The 22,894-nt window shown below is 37.1% G+C and overlaps 1 long non-coding RNA gene across 2 annotated transcripts in view; it reads left to right on the forward strand.

Moving 5' to 3' along the window:
- LOC122239571 overlaps window positions 1-22,894 on the forward strand; it is an 85,415-nt gene that overhangs the window by 55,199 nt on the left and 7,322 nt on the right. Inside the window, exons 4-7 of one of the 2 annotated variants that reach the window (XR_006218773.1) lie at window positions 9,333-9,475; window positions 9,582-9,665; window positions 12,595-12,706; window positions 22,155-22,239. This is a non-coding gene — a long non-coding RNA (uncharacterized LOC122239571). The remainder of the gene's footprint in view (window positions 1-9,332; window positions 9,476-9,581; window positions 9,666-12,594; window positions 12,707-22,154; window positions 22,240-22,894) is intronic. The other variant, XR_006218774.1, reaches the window with a different exon arrangement.

Below are 22,894 nucleotides of genomic sequence, written 5' to 3' on the forward strand. Positions count from 1 at the left end.
ATCAATAGACAGTTTGGCTATTGTGAATAATGCTTCTATGAACAGGTGTATAAATGTCTGTTCAAGTCATTGCTTTGAGTTATTTTGGGTATATACTCAGAAATGGAATTTCTGGATCACATGGTAATTCTGTGTTTAATTTTTTGAGGAAGCATCATACAGTTTTCCATAGCAGCTATACCATTTTGTATTTCTACCAACAATATACAAGCATTCCAATTCTCCACATCCTTACCAACACTTGCTGTTTTCTGGGGGGTTTTTTGTTAATAGACAGCTTGACTGTGTGAAGTGCTATCTCGTGATTTTTGTCTTGCATTTCCTTAATCATAAATGGTGTTGAACATCTTTCTCTGTGCTCACTCGTAATGTGCATATCTTCTTTGGAGCAATGTCTGTTCAAGTCCTTTGCCCATTTTTTAATGGGGTTTGTTTGTTTTTGTTATTTTTGTTGAATTATAGGGATTCTTCATATATTCTGAATGTCAACCACTTATCAGATACTTTTGTCTCATTCTGTGGGGTGCCTTTTCACTCTGTTGATAGTGTCCTTTGATGCACTGAAATTCAAAGAATCTCGATTTTTAGTGCCATAAAATCTTTGAAAGATGTATCTCAAAATAAATATAAACCTGCAATATGTAATTTAGTACCGTGCACATAAAATGTTAGTTTTCTACTGCTGTTGTAACAAATTACTATTAACTTAGTTGCTTAAAACAATATAACTTTATTATCTTATAGTTCTATAGGTCAGAGTTCTGAAATGGATCTTACAAAGCTAAAATCAAGATGCCACAGGGCTCCTGAGTGGCTCAGTCAGTTAAGCCACTAACTCTTGATTTGGGCTCAGGTCATGATCTCATGGTTCATGGAATTGAGCCCCACATTGGGCTCTGCACTGTTTGCTCAGAGCCTGCTTTGGGTTTTCTCTCTCTCTCTCTCTCTAACTGCCCCCTCCCCCCCTGCCTTTCTCTCTCTCTCTCAAAATAAATACACTTTAAAAATTAAATTAAATTAAATTAAGATGTCAGAAAGGCTGCATCCCTTCTATAGGGTCTAGAGGAGAATACATTTCCTTGCTTTTTCTGGCTCCTAGAGTTCAGCCGCATTCCTTGACTCATTTTCCCTTCTTCCATTTTCAAAGCTAGCAACACCGTATTGCCCTCTAACCATTCTTTCATAGCCATGTTTCCTTCTGACTCTCAACTCAGTCAGGAAAGGTTCTTTTAAGGATCCATTTAATTAGGTTGGGCCCACTTAGATAATCCAGGATAATCTCCCCAAATCAAAGTCCTTAACCTTAATCACATCTGCAAAATTCCTTTTGCCATGAAAGTTAACACATTCACAGGTTCCAGAGGTTAGAGATCTTTGGGGTCCCATTATTCTGCCTATCACAAAGAGGGGGGAAAATGTGAAACAGAAGTAAACCTGAAATTAGTATTGTTATATGACTTTCTGAGCACATTTTCTCCCTCTCATCTTAGCCAGGCAGCATAAGTCTTCATCCTCTGGACTTTTGGATGCTAACTGAATTTCTATAGATTCTTAAGACCATCTGCTTTACTGACCAAGATATTTCATGAATTCACACTGTCTTTTCTGGTTGAGAATAATCAATATTAGAAACAGATGGGGTGAAATTTTTCAAAGTTTTGTCATAACTTTAGTAAAAGAAGAAAAATCTAGCAAATTTAAATGCTACCTTCATACTATTAGTACATATATATATATGTATATTAAATATACATATTGGTAAGTGTGTTAATAACTTTTATACTTGTATAAGTAATAGGTATTCAGCCAAAAGTGGGCAATGGGATTTTTCTCTTAAGTATTAGGGCCCCGAGGATACCTGGCACTAGGTAATGCAGGCAGGGTCATCATGTTAAATCATGTAGTCTGTTTTCAGCACAAGGTACTCCAAACCTAATTTGTATTCCATCCCAATCCATGCCCCTGAATTATGTTCATCTAGAAGAAGGGGCATTTTTTTCAAATATTACAAAGGTGCCATATGAGCTAGTGGTAGCCTCACCTGGAGAGTATTCATAAAGAGGGGAGTGCACCCTTGGCAACTCCTTTTTGGGTCACAGCTATACCTAGGACACTGAGAGAAGCTACACATACACTATGCAGAGTATTCTAGTTCACTGCCAGAAGAGCATAGAACAGCCAATAGAAATATATAGCACCTACCCTTAGACATATAGCTGAAAATACTTTGAGAGAATGTGGCCAGGGCAGAGTCAAGCTCTGACTAGCTAGCAGGTCTGGAGACATAGGTTAATAAAAGGTCTTATTGATATTGTAATACATAATAAAATATAGTTAGTATGCTATCAGACATTATGGCCACCCTGCAGATAAATAGAGAAGTAAAGAGAGTAAGGAGAAGGAGGACAAAAAGAGGCAGAAAGAGAAAGATGCATTAGAAATCACCCAGCATAACCTTATATACAAAGATAAAATTCATCATCATCCAAAGGATTCTCTGAGATGCTCTTTGTTAAGAGCCCACAGTTTGCTTGTTCCCATGTAAAAATGTACTATTCAAACACTGACAAACAATATCTAAGAATCCCTAGTAGAGATAATACGACACCATTGGCTTGTCATTCATTTTAAGGATTTTTTATTGTGGAATAGGAAAGATCTGAAAGAAATGATTATGGTTCTGTAGAAATATATATTTCAGTAAAATCACACACATTTCTATAGATCCATACACTGAATGTTTCTTTTAGAAATCAGATACAAATAAATATTGGTGGAAAGAAACGTATTCAAATTTATTTTCAAAATCATAACTTTAGTAAAAGAAGGAAAATCTAGCAAATTGAAATGCTACCTTCATACTAAGTATTAGTACATATATATGTATATTAAATACATATATATTTTTTATATACATATTAGAAGAAAGAAAATGCAATCCTTTACAGGCGCAATGAAGTAAGAGCTTATCCTACAACTCTAGGATTTTGATGAGGAGCACATTCTCTTTTTAAATTTTTTTAATGTTTATTTATTTTTTATTATAAAGAGACAGAGCACAAGCAGGGAAGGGGCAGAGAGAGAGGGAGACACAGAATCTGAAGCAGGCTCCAAGCTGTCAGCACAGAGCTTGACATGGGGCTCCAACTCACAAACCGTGAGATCGTGACCTGGGCCGAAGTCAGATGCTCAACTGACTGAGCCACCCAAGCACCCTGAATGAGGAGTACATTCTAACTCAATATTCAGCAGACAAATAAACATGCAATTCACAGCCTGACCACAGCTTTGGTATTTCTAGACTCCTGTCCAGGCTTTCCCCGTTCATGCCACTCTATCTGTAAGCACACTAAATTTCACACTGTTCCCTGAATTTTCTGACCTCCATCCCTTTGGACAGACACTTCCCATTACCTGGAAACTCCTCACCTCCTTATTTATCTGACAAACCTCTATTCATCGATAAGGCCCAGATGAGATGCCACTCTTATTAGTTTCCCTAGTGTTTCTTACTCCATTCCCCCTACTATAACTGCAAAATTATTAACATTTGTGTTTCCAAAGCACTTTATATGACATGTGTGTCTATTATAACACTACACAATGCATTATTATTTGTGTATGTGTACATATGCCACTCACCTCTGGACAGGTACTGGATTTGTTCATCATTTTTCTAGTACTCAGCAGGTAGCATATTACATGGCATAGACTGATGAATAGAATTGAAGAAACACATAAGAGATTAACTTTCTTTTCCCTGAGATGATATCCGTTCCAGAGAATATAGAAATATCTTTACAAGACCAATAATGAGCTTAATGGTACTTAATATCAATTATGTTCAATCTTCAGTTTTAGAAATAGCTTCAGATGTAGGGTTTTTACCAATGGCAGTTAAACAAAGATATTAAATGAAATTTTATTGCAGCAATTGCTCAAGTTGAAACAGGTTTGAGAACAAATCCAATTTAAATACATGCTATTTCCTTCTATTTACCTATAAGATGTTTAAAATGGAACACTTTGGGGCAGAATTATAAAAGTCTCCATCTTCAATTGCAAATTGTGAGGAAGTCTTTTTTACAGCTTTTCAAACATTGTACTGTGGTTGGTTATTCAAAAGTTCAAATTATGTCAGATTATTCCACCACCATACATCACTATAATGTTCATTCAAATGAACCTATCCTCTCTGGAAATCTCTTTTCCAATGGACTGACTGTAGACTTCCCCAAGATGGCACAAATTAGGCCAATTTCTCTAGATCATGCTCTGTAAAACTCCAGGCTCCCATGGTGGTGGGCAACAATTCAGAGCATAGGTTGATGAGGAAGACTATACCTCCTCCAACTGAGTTTTTGTTTAAAAGCCAGAAGCTGGCAAAGATCTTTAAACTGATTATTAGATCTTTAAACTGATTAGATCTTTAAACTAATTCCCAGTTAGTGACTTTGGGGGAGCTAGCATTCTCATAATATTTTGATGAGTTTGGGTAGTATAAAATAATAAAACTAGTCTGGAGAGTCAATCCAAGAATATATATCAAGAACTTTTTAAATCTTCAGACTTTTTCTAGTTTGCCCCTAAAACTCTCCCATAAAGATCTGAATGATATTTCTAGCTGATTTCTGAGTCCTTGCTGTGTGTAACACTTGGACTTCTTTGTGCTATTTGCTTTCCAAAGAGTAAGCTTATCTTCCATTTACCCAAAGGATCTGGAAGCAGGCCTGTTATTCATGCTGGCACTTCAGCTTTTCCTCTGGAGTCCATTTTTCTCTCACTTGAATGGTTTTGTGAGTATATTTTGTCATTATTTGGATATCTTGATTGTATTTTCTTTCACTTTTAGAATAATGTATTTTGCTTTATATCATTGTAGTCCTACTACTTTAATTTACCATAAAGTTAAAAAAAAAAAGTTCCAGAAAGATGTTGCAAATGAGTCCAATGTTTCTTCTACCCTTCGCATGCTACCTTATGCCCCAAAGTATTCATCTTTATGAACCTCAGTTTGGAGGCCAGTTTGGAAAGCCATGATACTCTCAGGGCCTATAAAGGTAGGTGGGTTTTCTGGCCCCACACTGAAAATCCCCAACTACTATACTTGTCATTTTTCCCCACTTACTATCAAGCCATAAGCTGTCTCTGTATTTCCTTTCCTATGCCTGATGTAACAGCCTTTGTCTCACTTTTACACTGCTTCTTACACACTGTCATGATTAGGACACGATTTTAACAAAGATTTTATATTGAATGTAAAAATTTGAATAAATATACCTGAGTGAGTGTCTGAAGAATTCTTCTCTGAATAAATGTATGAATGTTAGTGTGTGGACATTTTATCTACTTTGGCCACTCAGCGAACCTTTTTATCTCTTCTAGTTCTTGGCTGCCGTTACAGATAAGTGAGATTTCTGGTAGCTAAATTCTGACTAGATAAACTGTTAACAAAACTTAGGTGATAGGGTAGACAATGAGTATCCCACTTAAATTAACAAATAGTACTTGATAGGAAAAGCTGTGCTGTTATCTATTGCTGCATTTTTTTTTATATCAGCCCCAAAGCTTATGCATGTAACAGTAAACATTTATTCTCCTGCTCATGAGTTCTCAAGTCACCTAGGATTCAGATAATCTAAAATGGGCTCATCAGATGACTTCACTTCCAGATGTGGGTCTCACTGGACTGAGCTCTGATGCAGGTTGGGCTAAATTCTGTTCCATAGTGTTCATTCTAGAATCCAGACTAAAAGGGCAGGAGCAACCTGGGCAAGCTCTTATGATGATGCACAAGAGGACAAGACCATCTAACATGAGCACATTTCAAGCCTCTGCTTATGGAATGTCTGCTAACACTCCATTGGTCAAAAAAAGTCACATGACAAAGTCCCAACATCAGAGGGCAGGAAAATATCCTTAACCTACCATAAGGTCATGGCAAAGATGTGGATGCGTAATACCTCTACAGGAAAGTGAATAAATTGTGAGAAATTCAATCTACCAAAGGCTGGATGACCTCTGACTACAACCACTAATCACAGTGCACTTTCTAGAAAAAAGAAAAAACTTTAAGGCAATTTCTGAAGGTGAAAGATAGGTACCTTGTGTAATAGAAAGTGAGAGGTTTTGGGGCACCTGGGTGGCTCAGTCGGTTAAGCATCCGACTTCAGCTCAGGTCATGATCTCACAATCTGTGAGTTCAAGCGGTGCATCGGGCTCTGTGCTGACAGCTCAGACCCTGGAGCCTGTTTCAGATTCTGTGTCTCCCTCTCTCTCTGCCCCTCCCCTGTTCATGCTCTGTCTCTCTCTGTCTCAAAAATAAATAAAAACATTTTTAAAAATTAAAAAAAAAAAGTGAGAGGTTTCAAATATGATTCATTGAATAAAGGACATTATGAAAGAAGTGGAAAGTAGTGCTTCCTAATGTGGCAATTGCATTAGGATGCATGTAAAACTGAGATTGCTATAGGCTGGCTTTATAAGTGATAATTGATTGCAAATTATATTGACAGTTATTGAACTTAATTATTCACCACAGGAACCATCCTTAATCAATTAATCAGGGCACAATTCAACTTCACTTCTTGCACGTGGCAACAACCAATCTTTTTTTTTTTTTTTTTTTTTTTGCTTTTTTTTTTTTTTTTGCTTTTTTCTTTACCTACTTTGTTTGCTGTTGTTGAAACATTTTAACAAATTAATTAGATGTTAATTCTTAGCAATAAATGAAACTTTGAAGGTGCTTAACAGCAAGTAAGCTCCACAGCAAAATCTATTTATTTCCAAAGTTTTTCCTCAGACTCTGAATAAATACAATCTCCTCCAGAGATTACAACCAAAGAATGGTTCCAAGACTATCCTCACTGATATCAGCCAAAAGAGACATCTCCAAGGATATACTATAGGTCTAGCTTATTTTTTGTTCAAATTTTAATCAAATGCCTTGTAAAAAAATAGATATCGTATGTTTTCACTCATATGTGGAACTTGAGAAACTTAACAGAAGACCATGGGGGAAGGGAAGGGAAGGGGAAAAAATAGTTTCAAACAGAGAGAGGCAAACCATGAGAGACTCTTAAATACGGAGAACAAACTGCGGATTGATCGGGGGGTGGTACAGGGCAGAAGAGGAAAATAGGTGATGGGCATTAAGGAGGGCACTTGTTGGGATGAGCACTGGGTGTTGTATGTAAGTGATGAATCATGGGAATCTACGCCCAAAACCAAGAGCACACTGTATACATTGTATGTTAGCCAACTTGACAATAAATTACATTAAAAAATAATAATAAAATTATTTTTAAAAAATAAAAGACATAGAAACCCTGTTTTTTGACATTTCAGCTGACACAGTGATGGTAACTCAAACTTCTGAACAGGCTGAATGATGCACAGAAGCTTACAAGATAAAATGTAGTAGGAAGAAAAGTCATAACACATTCTCAATGGTGGTGTACAACCAAAGCCCCCAAATAGGATGGGGAATAGAAAGTAAAACCCACTCACATGAAAAGAATCTAGCTGTATTGATTAACATCAAATAATAGAAATCAACATTGAAATGTAACTTCAGAAACATTGGTGAATAGGTGGACTGCATGCATATCCAACGAGTTCAAAATAAGAAAAGTAATAGTTCCCTTATTCTGTTTTGGTCACACTCCAGGGAAAGTATTGTATGTATTACTGTGTTATAGTTTTCAGGAAATTGAAATACAGAAATGTATGTACAGAAGATTGTGATTAGGGTAGAACATCATTTCAATATCAGATCACGTGAAGAATGATAGCAGGAAAAAAGATATATTGTCTGAGCAAAGGAGAAGGTAAGAGAACAGGAAAGTTGACTTTAAATATTATAGGATTGGCCTGAGGGAAAAGGATGAAGATGGATTCTGAAAGAAGATTAATTGACAAAAGCTTCAGGAAGCTAGCTGTCAGCTCCATACAAATCTCAGATTTCCCCTGCCCAAACTCTCATCTCACAGAGGTGGTCCTCAGTCATAGCCAGTCTGTGACCGAAAGTGCATTCCAGCCCCACAGTTCTAAGATTCTGTACAGGGAACAGATGTGTCAAATTTGTTATTACACTGAATTTTTTAAGTTCTTTCTTCTATTGAAAAATCAAGTACATCTTTGCAAAATAAAAATAGAATTTTATTATAGCAGTACAAACATTTTATGCCATTCTTTATAGTTTCAAAACTATGAATATCCAATCAAACTTCATAATTGCTTTCATAAGTGCCTAATTAAACTATAAATATTATTAAATATATCCACGTACAGTAAGAAATGGAAACATCTGGATGAAAAATGAGAAATTTAGACAAGCAGCTGGATATTTTACCTACACAATGCTAGATACCAAGATATTCAAAAACATCAAATGGGTGATAGAATTTTGGCGCGTCATCTGGGTATTTGACTGTATCTTCTTCTTTATTTCACATTACTTCTTAGTTTCTCAGTTTCTCTATTTTTTTAATGGGAATATTTTATGCATTTCTCCTACTAAATAGCATTATCCAGTCACAGAAAAAACACTGTTTCTCCTTTGCTGTCAGTTGACCCTCTACTCTGACCTCACTCCCTTTGTTTCACCATTTTACCAGGATATCGGCACTGCTGACACAAAAATGACACAGAATATTGGAAATTCAGGAAAAATCAAGTTAGGGGCTTTGGAATGCACCCCTCCCATCCTCTCCCTGACAGTCTGTGATGACTATCGGAAAACCCATCTGGCCTCAGAACCCCCCACTGTGAAATGTTCCCCAAACTATCCCCTGCCACCCCAACCCCCTACCATGCTTCTACCTTAGATGCCAGGGATCCATTTCCAATTCAATATCTTTCTCTGACTCTGGTTTCCAGGGCACATTGTCCCTTGATTTGCCTGATGGCCCTGGTCTTCATAGAGCTTAGAGTCAAAATAATAATGATGAAAATACTAATTCCAACTTATGAGCACCTACTATGTTCAAGCATTGCATTAAGTGGTTTATATGAATTAATTCATTAATATTCAGAACAACCCTATTAAAGCAGTGCTATAAGTATCCTCATTTTGCTGATGAGGAAACTGAGATGAGTGAATTTAACAATTTGCCAAAATTGTCATAGACATAGCACCCCAAACCCCAATACATATTCAGGTTTTCTCACTTTGGAGCCCCTCTCTTAACCACTATACTATGCTGCCTCTCTAGTAGTCTACTCTAATTTCCAAACATTTCACCAAATTTCAAGGGATCTCAAACTCAAAGATGGTTATCATAGATTTATTCCATGTTTCAAGCAGGATCTGACACCCTTCTTCTTTCTAGAAACGTGTGTACTTGGTATCAGGAAGATGATGTTTTGTCCTAATTGAGCAATTCAAACTGCCTTCCAAGGATTAAAAAAAAAAAAAAAATGCACTTGTCCTTTGCGTGTTCTCATTGTTCTCAGAACAATATAGGCACATCAGGTAATCCTGCACCATTTAAATATTTTTTCATGTTTCATAAAGGTTAATCCACATAAATGAAATATTTTATTCATTCATTTAACAAATATTTATTCAACTGTTCTAGGCACTGATGATACAAAAATGACACAGACAAAAATCTCTGCACCCATGGAACTTACATTCTCTTAGAGGAGATACGGTAAGCAAGGTAAATATATAAATTATACAATATGTAAAATGTTGAAAAGTGCTAATGAAAATATAACGCAAAAAAGGGAGATATGCAATGTCAGGGAGGGGGTTGAAATTTAGATACTGGTGTCCAGGGAAAGCATCATGAAGAACATAACTTCAACATAAAGACCTATACGAGTGAGGGATCTCCCCATGAAGATAAATAAGAGAGGAAGCAGGGGCAGTCTAAATTAGGAGTATGCCTGGCATGTTCCAGAAACACCAGGAAGTCAGTGTGTCTGGAAGACAGAATATGAGGTGGTGGGAGTGGAGGATGGGGTGGGACAGAAACAAGAAATAAGGTCAAAAAGTAGAGGATGTTGGGAGTGGAGAGATGGCGGTATTCAGATCATGAAGAACCTTGTAGATCATTATAAAGGATCTGGCTTTTATCTGAATACGCTGGGAAGCAATTGGAGGGTTTTGAGCAGAGGAGTGACAAGAACTGACTTTTGTTTGAATGGGATCCTCTGGTTGCATACTGAGAATAGACTGCATTGGGGCAGGGGTAAAAGCAAAGAGTCCAGGTAGGAGATTATCACAATTCATGTGATAGGTGTGGTTGGCTTGGTGCCAAGGTAGCAATAGGAGAGATAAGAATTGATAGAATTCTGGATACGTTTTGGAGGTAGAGCTGATGGAATTTGCTGACAGACGTGGGATATGAAAGAGAGAAGCCAAGAAAGACCATGAGGTGTTTTGGTCTGAACAAATAAGAGAGTTGATTAAAAACTCCTTGAAGAGAGAATGAGCCACACATATTCACTTAATAAATAATGAACATAAATTTTAAAATACTAAAATGAATTGAAATTCCTCTGAAAAGTGTTAAATATGTGTAAAGCAAAAATAGGATAATAGGAAGGTGTGTTATTAAAATATAGGATGCTTCTACATTTAAATGTGACATTGATAGTCCCAAGTACCCCCTAGATAAAAAGAAAGGCTTAATTCTTTCCACGGTGATATTCAGCTAGTAGATACTGAACACAGCATAAAAATATTTGCCAGAAAATCTGATAGTCAGATTTTGATATTTATTAAGGACTTTCCATATTGAGTTTAATTAAGGATTTGATTATGAATTCTACCTTGAAGGCATGATTACTACTTATCTCTTCACTCTTGGGCCAAAGAGAATTACAGATGCTGAATATCTCTCTACTGCATCTATGAAATAGTCATTAGTTTGAAAAGGCATCTCTTTTCTTAGTGCTGAAAATTGCCTGGAGAAATTTAACTCATTCAGCTTTTATAGTAATCCTATAAGGAATCCTGGGTGTATTTTTAATATTATAACTGAGAAGCTATATGAGTCATCACAACTAATTTCCTGATAAATATGCAATTGTCTTTTATTACCCTTTTATTATCACACATTAGGCTTTTATTCCTGTTAATATGGTCAAATATGATAGAGAAATAATGTTACTTTCTCAGAGGGTATATATAAAGTTCACTACCCACTTTCATTATTTAACTAAGCATCTTCTTTTCTAGCTTTCCCATTTCTAACATGTCAATGGAAAAACATCACCATGGAAGACTCGCTCTTTAAGGAACCCTATTATTAACTAAATCCTTGGATATCATAAAGAGCTGAAAGGTTACTGCAATCCATTTTAGCTCTTAAAAACTTTTGAAACATGCTGTTAAATGTGTGAGGAATCATATGGCTATTCAACAAAAAGGAACTCCTGGGACATAGGTGGTGTCTCTTTCCTAAGGAATTGAGAGGCTAGAATATCATAAACTGGCAACATATGGCAGCCCCACAGTCCCTCCAAAAGTAATGTTGTTCTGCCTTGTTCTAACTGCACACTCCTATCTTGTCTCCTTTCTGCTTCTTTCCACCAACATCTGCTATGACCCATTCTTAGCCTCAGAAATATTTAGAAACTTTAGTTTCCTTTGAAGATGGTAAGAATGGTTAAAGAAGCAATAATCACATTGTACAATCAAGCAGTAGGAAGGGAAAACAAGCAAGAATAAATACCTCCCCTTGCTCTCCCTTTGCAAATAATCTGGAAAAACTAATCCAAATTGCTAGTGAAGTTTAAGAGTATTATGTGAAATTAATGACCAAAAAAGCAATGATCAAAACTGATTTAATCCAATCACTTAAAACAGCTACAATTTTTCAACCCCTGTATTTGAATGTGTAAAAATTATAACTTTATTAATTTCTTCTGTAACACCTCACTTTATGTTCAGACACACTCCTCCAGTAATATGGTAGAATGGGTTTGTACAAACACAAAAGCTGGATTATTTTCATCTCTCAGGTTCATACTTTGTGACATCAGGTTGGTAGTTTGAAATTGGCTGTGGTAGGAGTACTTACTCCATGGAAATCATCAAATATTATAAATTTGAATTTTTTTGTGTTTCATTTTGTTGCAGGACAACCAGCTATTAAACATTTACCAGTATACTACTGCTCCCTCCATGACAGAAATGTAATCCTAGGCAGTTACAGATAAACTTTCCCTTCCTCCTCTTTCCCCTAGAGGAACGTCTACAATCTAAGGTGCTTCTGTATTATCCATGCATCTGGGGAAGAGCTCTAATCATCACCTAGCATCTGTCTACCATGACATCCTCTGGGATGTTCATATAATACATCTAGTCCTCAGTTATCATCTCCTTCCATGGTGACAACCATCAATGATATACCACTACTCCTGAATTGTGTGCTCCAATCTGCCTTCCACTATAGCACCTCTTTGTTACTATTGTGAAGTCTCTGGGTTTGCCTACTCTCCCTTGACTGACTTCTGCATACCTCCCTCAGGGACCAGGAAAATGTGCAATACCAGCAGGTTACTCTTGGTCTGGGAAATGCAAGTTTTGGTGGATTATCTCAGACTCTTTTCAGGCCTGACATAATCTTGTCATCATAGGCATTCTGTTGCTGCTATACCACACCAGGAGTATAAGGAATTCCAGGCTTTGTCATTTGCTGAGACACTTCCTAGAAGACAAGACATGCATCTTCATTGCTCAGGTTGCAAGGTATGTCAGAGGTTCGGTTCCTCTGCCCTGAGAGTCTGCCTAAGGAGATGGCAGGAGGCAGGGTCCCTGCTCAGTGACCTGTAGATCCCTGCTTTTCTGTCTAACACCCCACTTTCTCTTACTCCATCCAAAGAAAATTTTTATTTTCCCCCTTCGGTAAGGGAATGGCAGGGGAGCGAGTAGGGAAACTATCTTGATAAATACTTTTCTTTATCTGTCATTTATACCAAGATCTTGGCCTTGAGTTCTTTTGGCAGGTACATGGCCTCCTCAGCTATATGTAAAACCTCTTGCTTAATGTGGTAGAGACGGATTACAGAGAAAGTAAATATCCAATTCCCATTTTTTTCTTCTGCTTTAAATCCCAAACATAAACATGACAATTTTCCAGGAAGGAGAAAAAGACAATATTATGTTCTCCATCACCAATGTGAAGATGCAACATGAGAGTTTACCTTTCTAGTTAAAATAAAGAAATATGAAGTGTACCTGGGTAGCTCAGTTGGTCAAGCATCTGACTTTTGATTTCAGCTCAGGTCATGATCCCAGGGTTGTGGGATCGAGCCCCACGTCGGGCTCTGCACCGAGCATTGAGCCTGCTTAAAATACTTTCTCTCTCTCTCTCTCTCTCTCTCTCTCTCTCTCTCTCAATCCCCCCCTCTCCCCTCCGCTGCCCTCTCCCCTGCTTGTGCACTCTCTTTCTCTAAAATAAAATTAATAAATTGATTAATGAAAAGAAATATGAAAGGGGGTGTGTTTTCTCTGATCCTTCTCTGATGTGATTCTTGATCACTTCAGGTTTTATTCTTTGCTCCTTTCTCTATATTTATCCATGGATTAAGTATCATTTATTAGTGACATCTCCCACCATTTTAGACAAAGTCAGACAAAATTAAAACCCTCCATAACCTGCTCCTCCAGGACTATGGCCTAGTTTTAATCTTCACTCCTTTCTCAGTATTCCTGCTGAAAGCCATCACATATTCAGATTGTTCTTCCAATCTCCACATTAATGGTTGATTTCTATAATATTCCTTTCAGAAAGGCAGCCTCATCATAACACTGGAAATAACTGTGTTTTCAGATGTTTCCCTAATTGTCTTTCATGCAATAATAAATATAATTAAAAGAATATTAATAAATTGCAGTAAATCCATTTTGAGTATTAAAATTTGTGGAATCAGTTTTCCTACCAATATTCTTTGAGAATCACATTCAGAACTTAAACTGCAAATGTTTATTTTTATTGAAGAAAGGTAGTTTGCTAAACATATTTAATATCAGGAATAAATATGAATTTGTGTGAGAGAGAATTGATTTAGTGCCAATCATGTGTCATTGTTTTAAAGGTAAATTACAGAGCTGTTCCCAAAACAAATTTAAATAAAAACCTCTCTCTCTCTCTCTCTCTCTGTCTCTCTCTCTCTCTCTGTCTCTCTCTCTCTCAGACAAACATTTAAACATAAATATGCAAGGCAAAAGATCCACTTTCATCTGGGTAAAAATGTATGCTGAAAAAATTGTTAAGAATAAGACAATGTAATCCTATGCTAAGTGCCAAATGTTTGGTAGCAACAACAGAAAGTACTGACTGCAAGAATTTAAAGGAAGGGAGCACCCCAAGCTAAGACTGTCAGTCAATGAAGATTCCAAAAAGGAGGCAGAATTTGAGGAGGGCTTTACAGGATACCAAGGATTGAGAGAGTTGTAGAGGAAATGAGAAATGTTTTGGAATAGGGAGAGTGGCATTATCATGGTGACCATACTTAGTTGTTTTCAAAAATAGAAAATGAGGGGCGCCTGGGTGGCGCAGTCGGTTAAGCGTCCGACTTCAGCCAGGTCACGATCTCGCGGTCCGTGAGTTCGAGCCCCGCATCAGGCTCTGGGCTGATGGCTCGGAGCCTGGAGCCTGTTTCCGATTCTGTGTCTCCCTCTCTCTCTGCCCCTCCCCCGTTCATGCTCTGTCTCTCTCTGTCCCAAAAAAAATAAATAAATAAATAACGTTGAAAAAAAAAATTAAAAAAAAAAAATAGAAAATGAATGCATCTCATTAGAATGGGTAGAATGAGAGCTCAAGAAAGGTAAAACTGGAAGAGCGATTGGGAGCAGATCTGGAGGTCTTTAGATGGCCCATCAATGGGAACTTCAAAGGATACTATCTAAAAGTGAAAAGACAACCCACATAAAGGGAGAAAATATTTGTAAATCATTTATCCATTAAGCATCTAATATCAAGATATATAAAAAATTCTTACAACTCAACAATAAAAGTTGAGTTAAAAACTGGGGAAAGTACTTGAATAGACATCTCTCCAAGTAAGATATACAAGTGACCAATAAGCACATGAAAAGATGCTCAATAGCATTAATCATCACGGAAATGTAAATCAAAACCACAATGAGATTCTACTTCACACTCACTAATATGGCTTTAATCAAAAAGATAAATAATAACATGTTAACAAGGATGTGAAGAACTCAGAACCATCCTACACTGCTGGTGGAAATGTAAAATGGGACACCCACTGTGGAAAACAGTTTAATCATATGTTAATCATACGTTTATGTTGCCATATGACCCAGCAATACCACACCTTGGTATATGCCCAAGAGAAATAAAAACACGTTCACACAAAAACTTGCACACAAACGTTCACAACAGCATTATTTATAATTGCCAAAAGATAGGAACAACCTAAACACCCACCAAGCAAAGAAAAAATACATAAAATGTAGTGTATTCATGCATTGGAATATTATTTATCCATAAAAAAGAATGAAGTACTGATAAATACCACAACATGAGTAAACCTTGTAAACATTATGCTAAGTGCAAGAAGCAGACACAAAAAGCATACATTATAATATTCCATTTACATACAAAATATTCAGGATAGGCAAACCCATAGAGACAGAAGGTAGATTCATGGTTGCGAGGAGCTGGGAAGAGGGGTGAATGGGGAGTGACTGTTAACCGGGATGGAGTTTTGATGGAAGGTGATGAAAATATTCTGAATCAGTTAGTGGGATGGTTGTACAATTCTAAGAATATACTGAAAACTGAATTGTATATTTTAAAATTGAGACTTTTATGGTACATTATATCTCAATAAGAAAGAAAATCTACATTAAGAAAAAATAAGGAACTGTATCTTTTAAACCTTAAGCAGCCACGGAATATTTTTGTGTAGGACAGCAACCTGTTCACATTTGCATTTTGTTCTGTCTTGTCCCTTGACCTACAACAGTGTTTCTCACAGTGAAACGGTTTCTTTCTTTCCTTTTCCATGCAGCCTCCATTTCCTGACCCAGTCTTGCTCCCTGACCCTTGCCATCTGGCACCCAGTTTCATCACATTATTAAAATTCTTCTCTTAAAAGTTACCAAAAAGTTTCTTGCTACTAATCTAGGAGGTAGATTCTTATTTGTGCTCAAGAAACTAAATCTTTTTGTTTTGTGGTAATGATAACCACATTTTCTTGTAATTCCCTGTTCCTCATCTCTCTGAACACCTTTTTCCCCCCTCCTGTCCCGTAAAGGAAAGATATCCCCCTCAAAGATGTATTTCTGATCCTTTTACCATCTGGAGCTGTTGGTGATCTTATCCAACCCCTGATTTCTGTAGGACTTGAAACTCTCTGCCCCAGCATCTCTCCACAGCTCCGGTCCTTCATTCCTTACTGCTGGCTGCACCTGTCTACCTAAATAGACGGAAAAGTTTGCTCAGTCTCAATTTGACTTAAATGAAGCATACAAACTTTCTCCTATGTTTTCTCTATCTGTCACAATCTTAGTATCTTCACAATCACTCCAGCTCAAAAATCATAACATTTTTTCACTCTTTTTATCCAACCAGCTGCTAAGACCTATAGACTCTACATTCGTATCTCTCACTTCTATGCTTTATTCTTTGTTCCCACTGAAAACAACCTAATCCAAGTATTCATTTTACACCTTGACTGGAATATCCTACCTTATATCTATGTCATATTCATCCTTCAGTACATGGTTCAAACACCACTATGTCCATAGTGCCTTCTCCAACTTCTCTATGGAGAAGTGACCTCTCCATCCTCTAAAGGCTTACCATGCTCTCTCTACATCCTCACAGTTACAGTAATTCGCATCAGATAAGGTAGAGAATATTAACTTCCCCACTACTGGAAGCTCCTGGAGTTAAGAAACATTGCCATTAGGATATACTTTGCCATTTAAAATATCTACTACATTGCTTTGTACCCAATTAGTTCTTAAAGGAATTTAAGATAGCCAGTGTTTTATACAAAATAAGCCTTCGATAACTTTTTGTTCACTGAACAAATGTTCACATAATCTTTTATTTTTTATAAGAACTTCTCTTAGGTATCACTGATCATTTGCAGCCAGAATTAAGAAGATAAAAAAAAATACTTATCACAGACAGGTCCCCAGCTTATTTATGTCCCACACATGCAAATAGGACCCCATCTAGACTAAAATAGGAATTCCCCTTCCCTCTGCTGTTACTGCTACCACAAAGTTCTTATCCCTTCAGAGGGAGAAAACCACTGCCACTGCTCCGCCCCCCCCACTTTCTGCCATGCACAGGGGATTGGTGAAGATGAGGTCAGAACTTTAGGCCCCTGGGGGGTATCATTTCCCCCAGCCATTTCCTATCATCCCTATCACCCTGGGCATCTCAGCCCCCTGACTCCCGTTCCAGTCCCATAGCCATGCTCATTCAACACCCTATCCTGCTAAAAATTCTTCTCTGGCCACAGGAACCACCACTGGTGCCTTCAGTCCCCAACACTCCTGTGGTTGCAGACTAGGAAGGGCTCTGACTTAGAATGGGGAGAATGACCTGCCCTGACATTTTAGGGCACTCTGAATACATTTTCTCATAGATATATTATTGAAGATAATAATTACCTTCACATGTCAACCAAGAAACTCCATAACCACTTTTTACAATGTTTTCATGGAAAAATGGCTTCTGAGTTTTAAATTCAGGAAACAGTGCCTTAGGCTCTTTTGGACAAAGCGAACAAATATTTTGGGTGAAACCCAAGTAGGTACTTGATTTTCCAACTAACTTAAATGTGTGAACTTTTAAAAGTGAAATCATTCAAGGTTTTAATATTTAACATGATGAGAACTTTTTAGGCACCCTTCAATCTGCTTTAGATTTCTCTACATCACCTTAGGAAGATGTTATACTGCTGACAACTAGGTGTGATTTTGTCACATCAAAATACATATACACCTGCGCTTAAGACAAAAAGGTGATTGTGAATAAGGCTCACAGTTCGAAGGTACAGCAGGATGGTATAGAGCAGACGGTTTGATAATGAGAAATTATAGTTTCCTGCAATTCTTGAGGACCGAAGGGAGGGAATTACTTGCTTTATGCTGGCAGCAATTTCCTTAAACCCTGTGAGATGGCATAGCTCAAGCTGTTGCAAATGTAGGCAGAGTAGCTACCAGCCACAGTTCTTGGTTGGAGCAAGATTCCCTGAGGCATGAAATACATTGAAAAGCCTTTCTAAATAGGATTGATCACTTAATTTGACTGTTTTAGAGAAAATCCTACATAGTCTTCAATTTCCAGCATTTGTTCACAGCTTCCTGGAAGCTTATTAATTATTTCTACCATATATGTGGGTATATACATTCATATATATTTTAATTAGGTACTCTAATCATAGAGATCATCATCAATATACTGTATTAAAAGTGTTAGACATTAGTTACAGAATATTCCTTTAGCTTGGCTTTCACAATATGGTACCATCAACACCAAGCTCTTCCTCTGAGAGAAAAAATTAAGTCTTTAGATGCATGTTGGTGTCTTTTTTTTGCAAGATGGGTGTGGTGACATCAACCATTGCCACTAGTCCTCAAAACAGAGCAACCAGCAGCACAAAGCGGATCATCATGTTTAAAAACAGAGAAGCTGGTATCTGTTTTGTTAACTGCACACTTCATTTCGAGGGGTTAACTTTTGCCTCTCACTTATACTTTCTCTTTCATGAATGAGCAATTAATTACTTAGCCGCTGTCGCTGTTTCAGAGCTTCAGTTTACAATAGCCTTTTGTTTTCTTGCACACTAAAGAGCTTTGAAGGATTTCAATCTTCAAAAACACAGAGCACTTTCTTTCTCTTTATTTCTGAACACAAAAAAAAGTGTCTATTCTTATGTATATTTAATAACAGTCTTCAAAAAAGAGCCTTATTGTGCACCTTAACATGATCTGATTGATTCTTGCAGCTAAGTCAAAGGAACACATACAAATCTTAGCTCTGGGAAACATTTTCTATTTAAGAATTTTAAAGTGTAAACTTTATAATAAAGTAGGGGAGAACATGTAAATATGTTGTATTTCATTTTAAATACAGTTAAGCACAGTTTAAACACAGCCAACTCTTTCCAGATGATAATGTGACTTGGATAATGAAGTGCTTCGTCTTAAGTCACAGAAAGTTCAGTGCTGTTGCAGCTTACAATTACAGGGGGAGCTCTGTATGTCCTTATTTAAATATGTTTATCTCTTGACAACAAGGAGATGCATGTATTTATGTATACACATATATACAGTCTTCACAGGCAGAGGAAAATAAAAGACTGAGGCATTATCTGATAGAATTACTGTCTGTTGATAATACCTGAGACGTAAGTCCCTCATATCCCTCTTTTATTTTTTTTAATATATGAAATTTATTGTCAAATTGGTTTCCATACAACACCCAAGTCTCATCCCAAAAGATGCCCTCTTCAATGCCCATCACCTACCCCCCCCACCCCCCATCAACCCTCAGTTTGTTCTCAGTTTCCCCTCTTTTATTTCTTAAAAACAGATGTGGGTAAGACAATGAATCTGGCTAGGATAATAAAACTTCCATCCATTTTGAATGTATTTTTGTGTATGGTGTAAGAAAGTGGTCCAGTTTCATTCTTCCGCATGTTGCTGTCCAATTTTGACCACTGGGTGTTAACATGTAAGCGATGAATCACTAAATTCTACTCATGAAGCCAATATTACACTATATGTTAACTAACTAGAATTTGAATAAAAACTTAAAATAAATAAAAATAAATAAAAGCTCAGATAACAGCATTTTTCTGCAATAAAGTATTTTTTAGTTGTTAAAAAAAAAACCTTCCATTATCTAGAATGGTTATGGAATTGAAATGTTAATTTAATAGTCTGATTAATTCAGCATTAAGTAGTACATACTTTCTCCTTTAACGCATGAAATTAAAAATGCAAATAATTCAGTTAAATATATAAAACAATTTCTATCCCTGGTAAAGATGAGCTGAACTTGGAATATACCTTTGTCTTGATATTAAAAAAAAATTCTAGTCCTGACACAAGTTTACTGATTATCAATCACTTCTTTCTCATAATATTGCTGAGATCCCATGAGTGAACACACACATGCACATCAGTTAACAGAGGGCTCTAAGTAGTTAAATTCCAGCAAATTGAGAATATACCATAAGTATCTCAGCTTCTTACTTAATTTTATATTTTACAAATACAGTATTTTGCATTTAAAAAATTTTTTAAGTATTTGTTTTTTTTAATTTTTTAAGTTTGTTTGTTTGTTTTGAGAGAGAGAGAGAGCAGGGGAGGGGCAGTGAGAGAGGGAAAGAGAGAATCCCAAGCAGGCTCAGTACTGACAGCACGGAGCCTGATGTGGGGCTCAAACTCACAAACTGTGACATCATGACCTGAGCAGAAACCAAGAGTCAGACACTTAACTGACTGAGCCACCCAGGCACCTCTGAATTTTTAAATGTTAGTATCTTCCTGGCCCACTAGAGAGCTTAATAAAGCATACTCCCAGCATTTATGTCAAAATCTTGTACAGAGTTAGACAGCAAGGCCAGGTATATACTGACCTGACAACCCATTATACGATCAGCTCTTGGCTCTGGTGGTCAGATACAATTTGCACTCTGGTAGTCGAGGTGACCACTGATGATGTCCTGGGCTTGGACATATCCTTTTTCATCATCCTTCATTCAGTCAAACAGGGTTCAGAGTCAGAGTCATTCTACTAAGCGAGGCCCTTGGAGAATATCAGGAATCCAGTTAGGTTAGATTGACAAGAACCCAATTCTTTATTTATAATTACCTCTCTGTACCACCATGGCATTTAGCGCCTCCATTGGAGACAGGTGGAATTCAGGTGATCAAGAACTTCTCCACTGTGGGAGACCAGGATGATTTGGTTAATTCTGGCTACATTATCAGCTTTCCAATTTTGTAATTCTATCTTAATATGACTACATTGAAACATATATAACATATAATGAACTGTTTGAAAATATTTCATGTTTTGGCTTAAATTATCTCTAGGACACACTATCTCTAGTGCAATTTTGAATATCTGAATATGTTATCCTATTATGTGGCCATAGTATAATTTATTTAACCAATCCCCTGATGCTGAAAATTAAGATATTTTCATTTTAACATTAAAACACCACTCTGCCATAACTATCCATGCAGTTGTACTCATGAAAGGATAAAGCTCAGTAGTTAAGGGCATAAAGTTTGGTGCCCAGCAGAGGGAGATTTGGGTCCTGTCACTTTCTAATGGTGTAATTTTGGATAAATCTCTTAACATCTCAAAGCTTTAGTTCTTTCATCTGTAAAAGGCAGATAATTTGACCTAATTCCTAGGGATTTTAAGAGCATCCGATGAGGAAGTACATGTGAATTCATGGTAAATAAATTAGTTTGCTCTTAATTAGCTACCTATACTTATTTCCTTAAGATGAATTTATAGCGGTACCTGAGTAGCTTGGTTAGTTAAGCATCTGACTCTTGGTTTCAACTCAGGTCACGATCTCACAGTTTGTGAGATGGAGCCCTGCATCAGGCTCTATGCTGACAGCACAGAACCTGCTTGGGATTCTCTCTCTCCCTCTCCTCTCTGCTTCTCTCTCTTTCAAAATAAATAAATAAACTTGAAAAAAGATGAATTTATAGACATGAAATTATATTGTTAATGTACATTTTTAAGGTCCTTGACCCATGTTGCCTAATTGCCCTCATAGTATACAACTCCCAATAGCAATATCACATTCTGCTGTAATAAGGTATGTGTTGGTTTGTATCTAGAATTAACCTGTGAAGTCATCAATAGGAGTTCTAGGTCTCGTTTCATGTGGGTACCTATCACAGGGACATATACACAGCACATGCTCCAATCATTGTTTGTTTAGTGAATATCTATACCTTTCCTTCTGATATGAATAAGCACATCTGTTTTTTTTGTTTTTTTTGTTTTTTTAAAAACAGCACCACCTTTTCAGAGACAAGGCCCTCCTTGTCATCAATTCTGGAGGTCACCACTGCAGGCAAATAGAACAAGTGGGCTTCACAGTCAATGGCAGTGGTTCTCATCTAGGGAACGTATTTTAAAATGCAGATTTCTGTGTTCCGTTTGCAGAGATTCTGATTCAGGAAGTTCCATTTGTGGCCCAGGAATCTAATCTTTATTTACCACCTTCCAACCAACACCATTCCTGACACAGGTAGTGTATGTGTTCTATCCTGATAACCACTGATCTCTATAGTCTTTGCCTCACAATGCCAGAGTTCTTTCGGTTCCTTCCAATCCTGTGACTCTATAATGTATTTTTTAAAGGCATCACCCATCAAAACAAGCTCAGAGGCCTTATAACTTATCCATAATATTTGATAATTATTAAAAGATGCATTGTTGCTAAACTAGCCAGGCTTTCTGCTGATTTGGGGGAAGAACAAGTGAAACAAAGACAAATAGTTTATCCTGGTACCTGCCCACACATGCCAAATTCCATCCTGGTATCTATTCCCCGCATGGCAGGAACCGAGTTGGTCTGCTCCATTTTGACCAAAAGTAAACATTATGTTATCACTCCATATCATTCTCCTTGATCCAAATGCCCACAGAGGGGCTGGAAGTGGCCTCCAAAGAGGGTACCAACATGAAAACCCATGAAGGCAGAGCTAAACAGCTTTCCTGTCTCTTGCTGTCCTTAGTGAGCAGCCCAAAACCAACAGGCCCAAGTGAAGGTTTGAAGAAGGTGGCCCTCAGAAAGTTCTTCAAGGAAAAGTCGAGGGTCACCAAGAAATTTAGCAACTGAGACCTAGAAGCCAATGCTCCTGAGAAAAGAGCATTCAAAGTGAAAAAGACAAATGATACTA

The sequence above is a fragment of the Panthera tigris genome, chromosome B3 (genome assembly GCF_018350195.1).
Source record: "Panthera tigris isolate Pti1 chromosome B3, P.tigris_Pti1_mat1.1, whole genome shotgun sequence".
Lineage (NCBI taxonomy): Eukaryota > Metazoa > Chordata > Mammalia > Carnivora > Felidae > Panthera > Panthera tigris.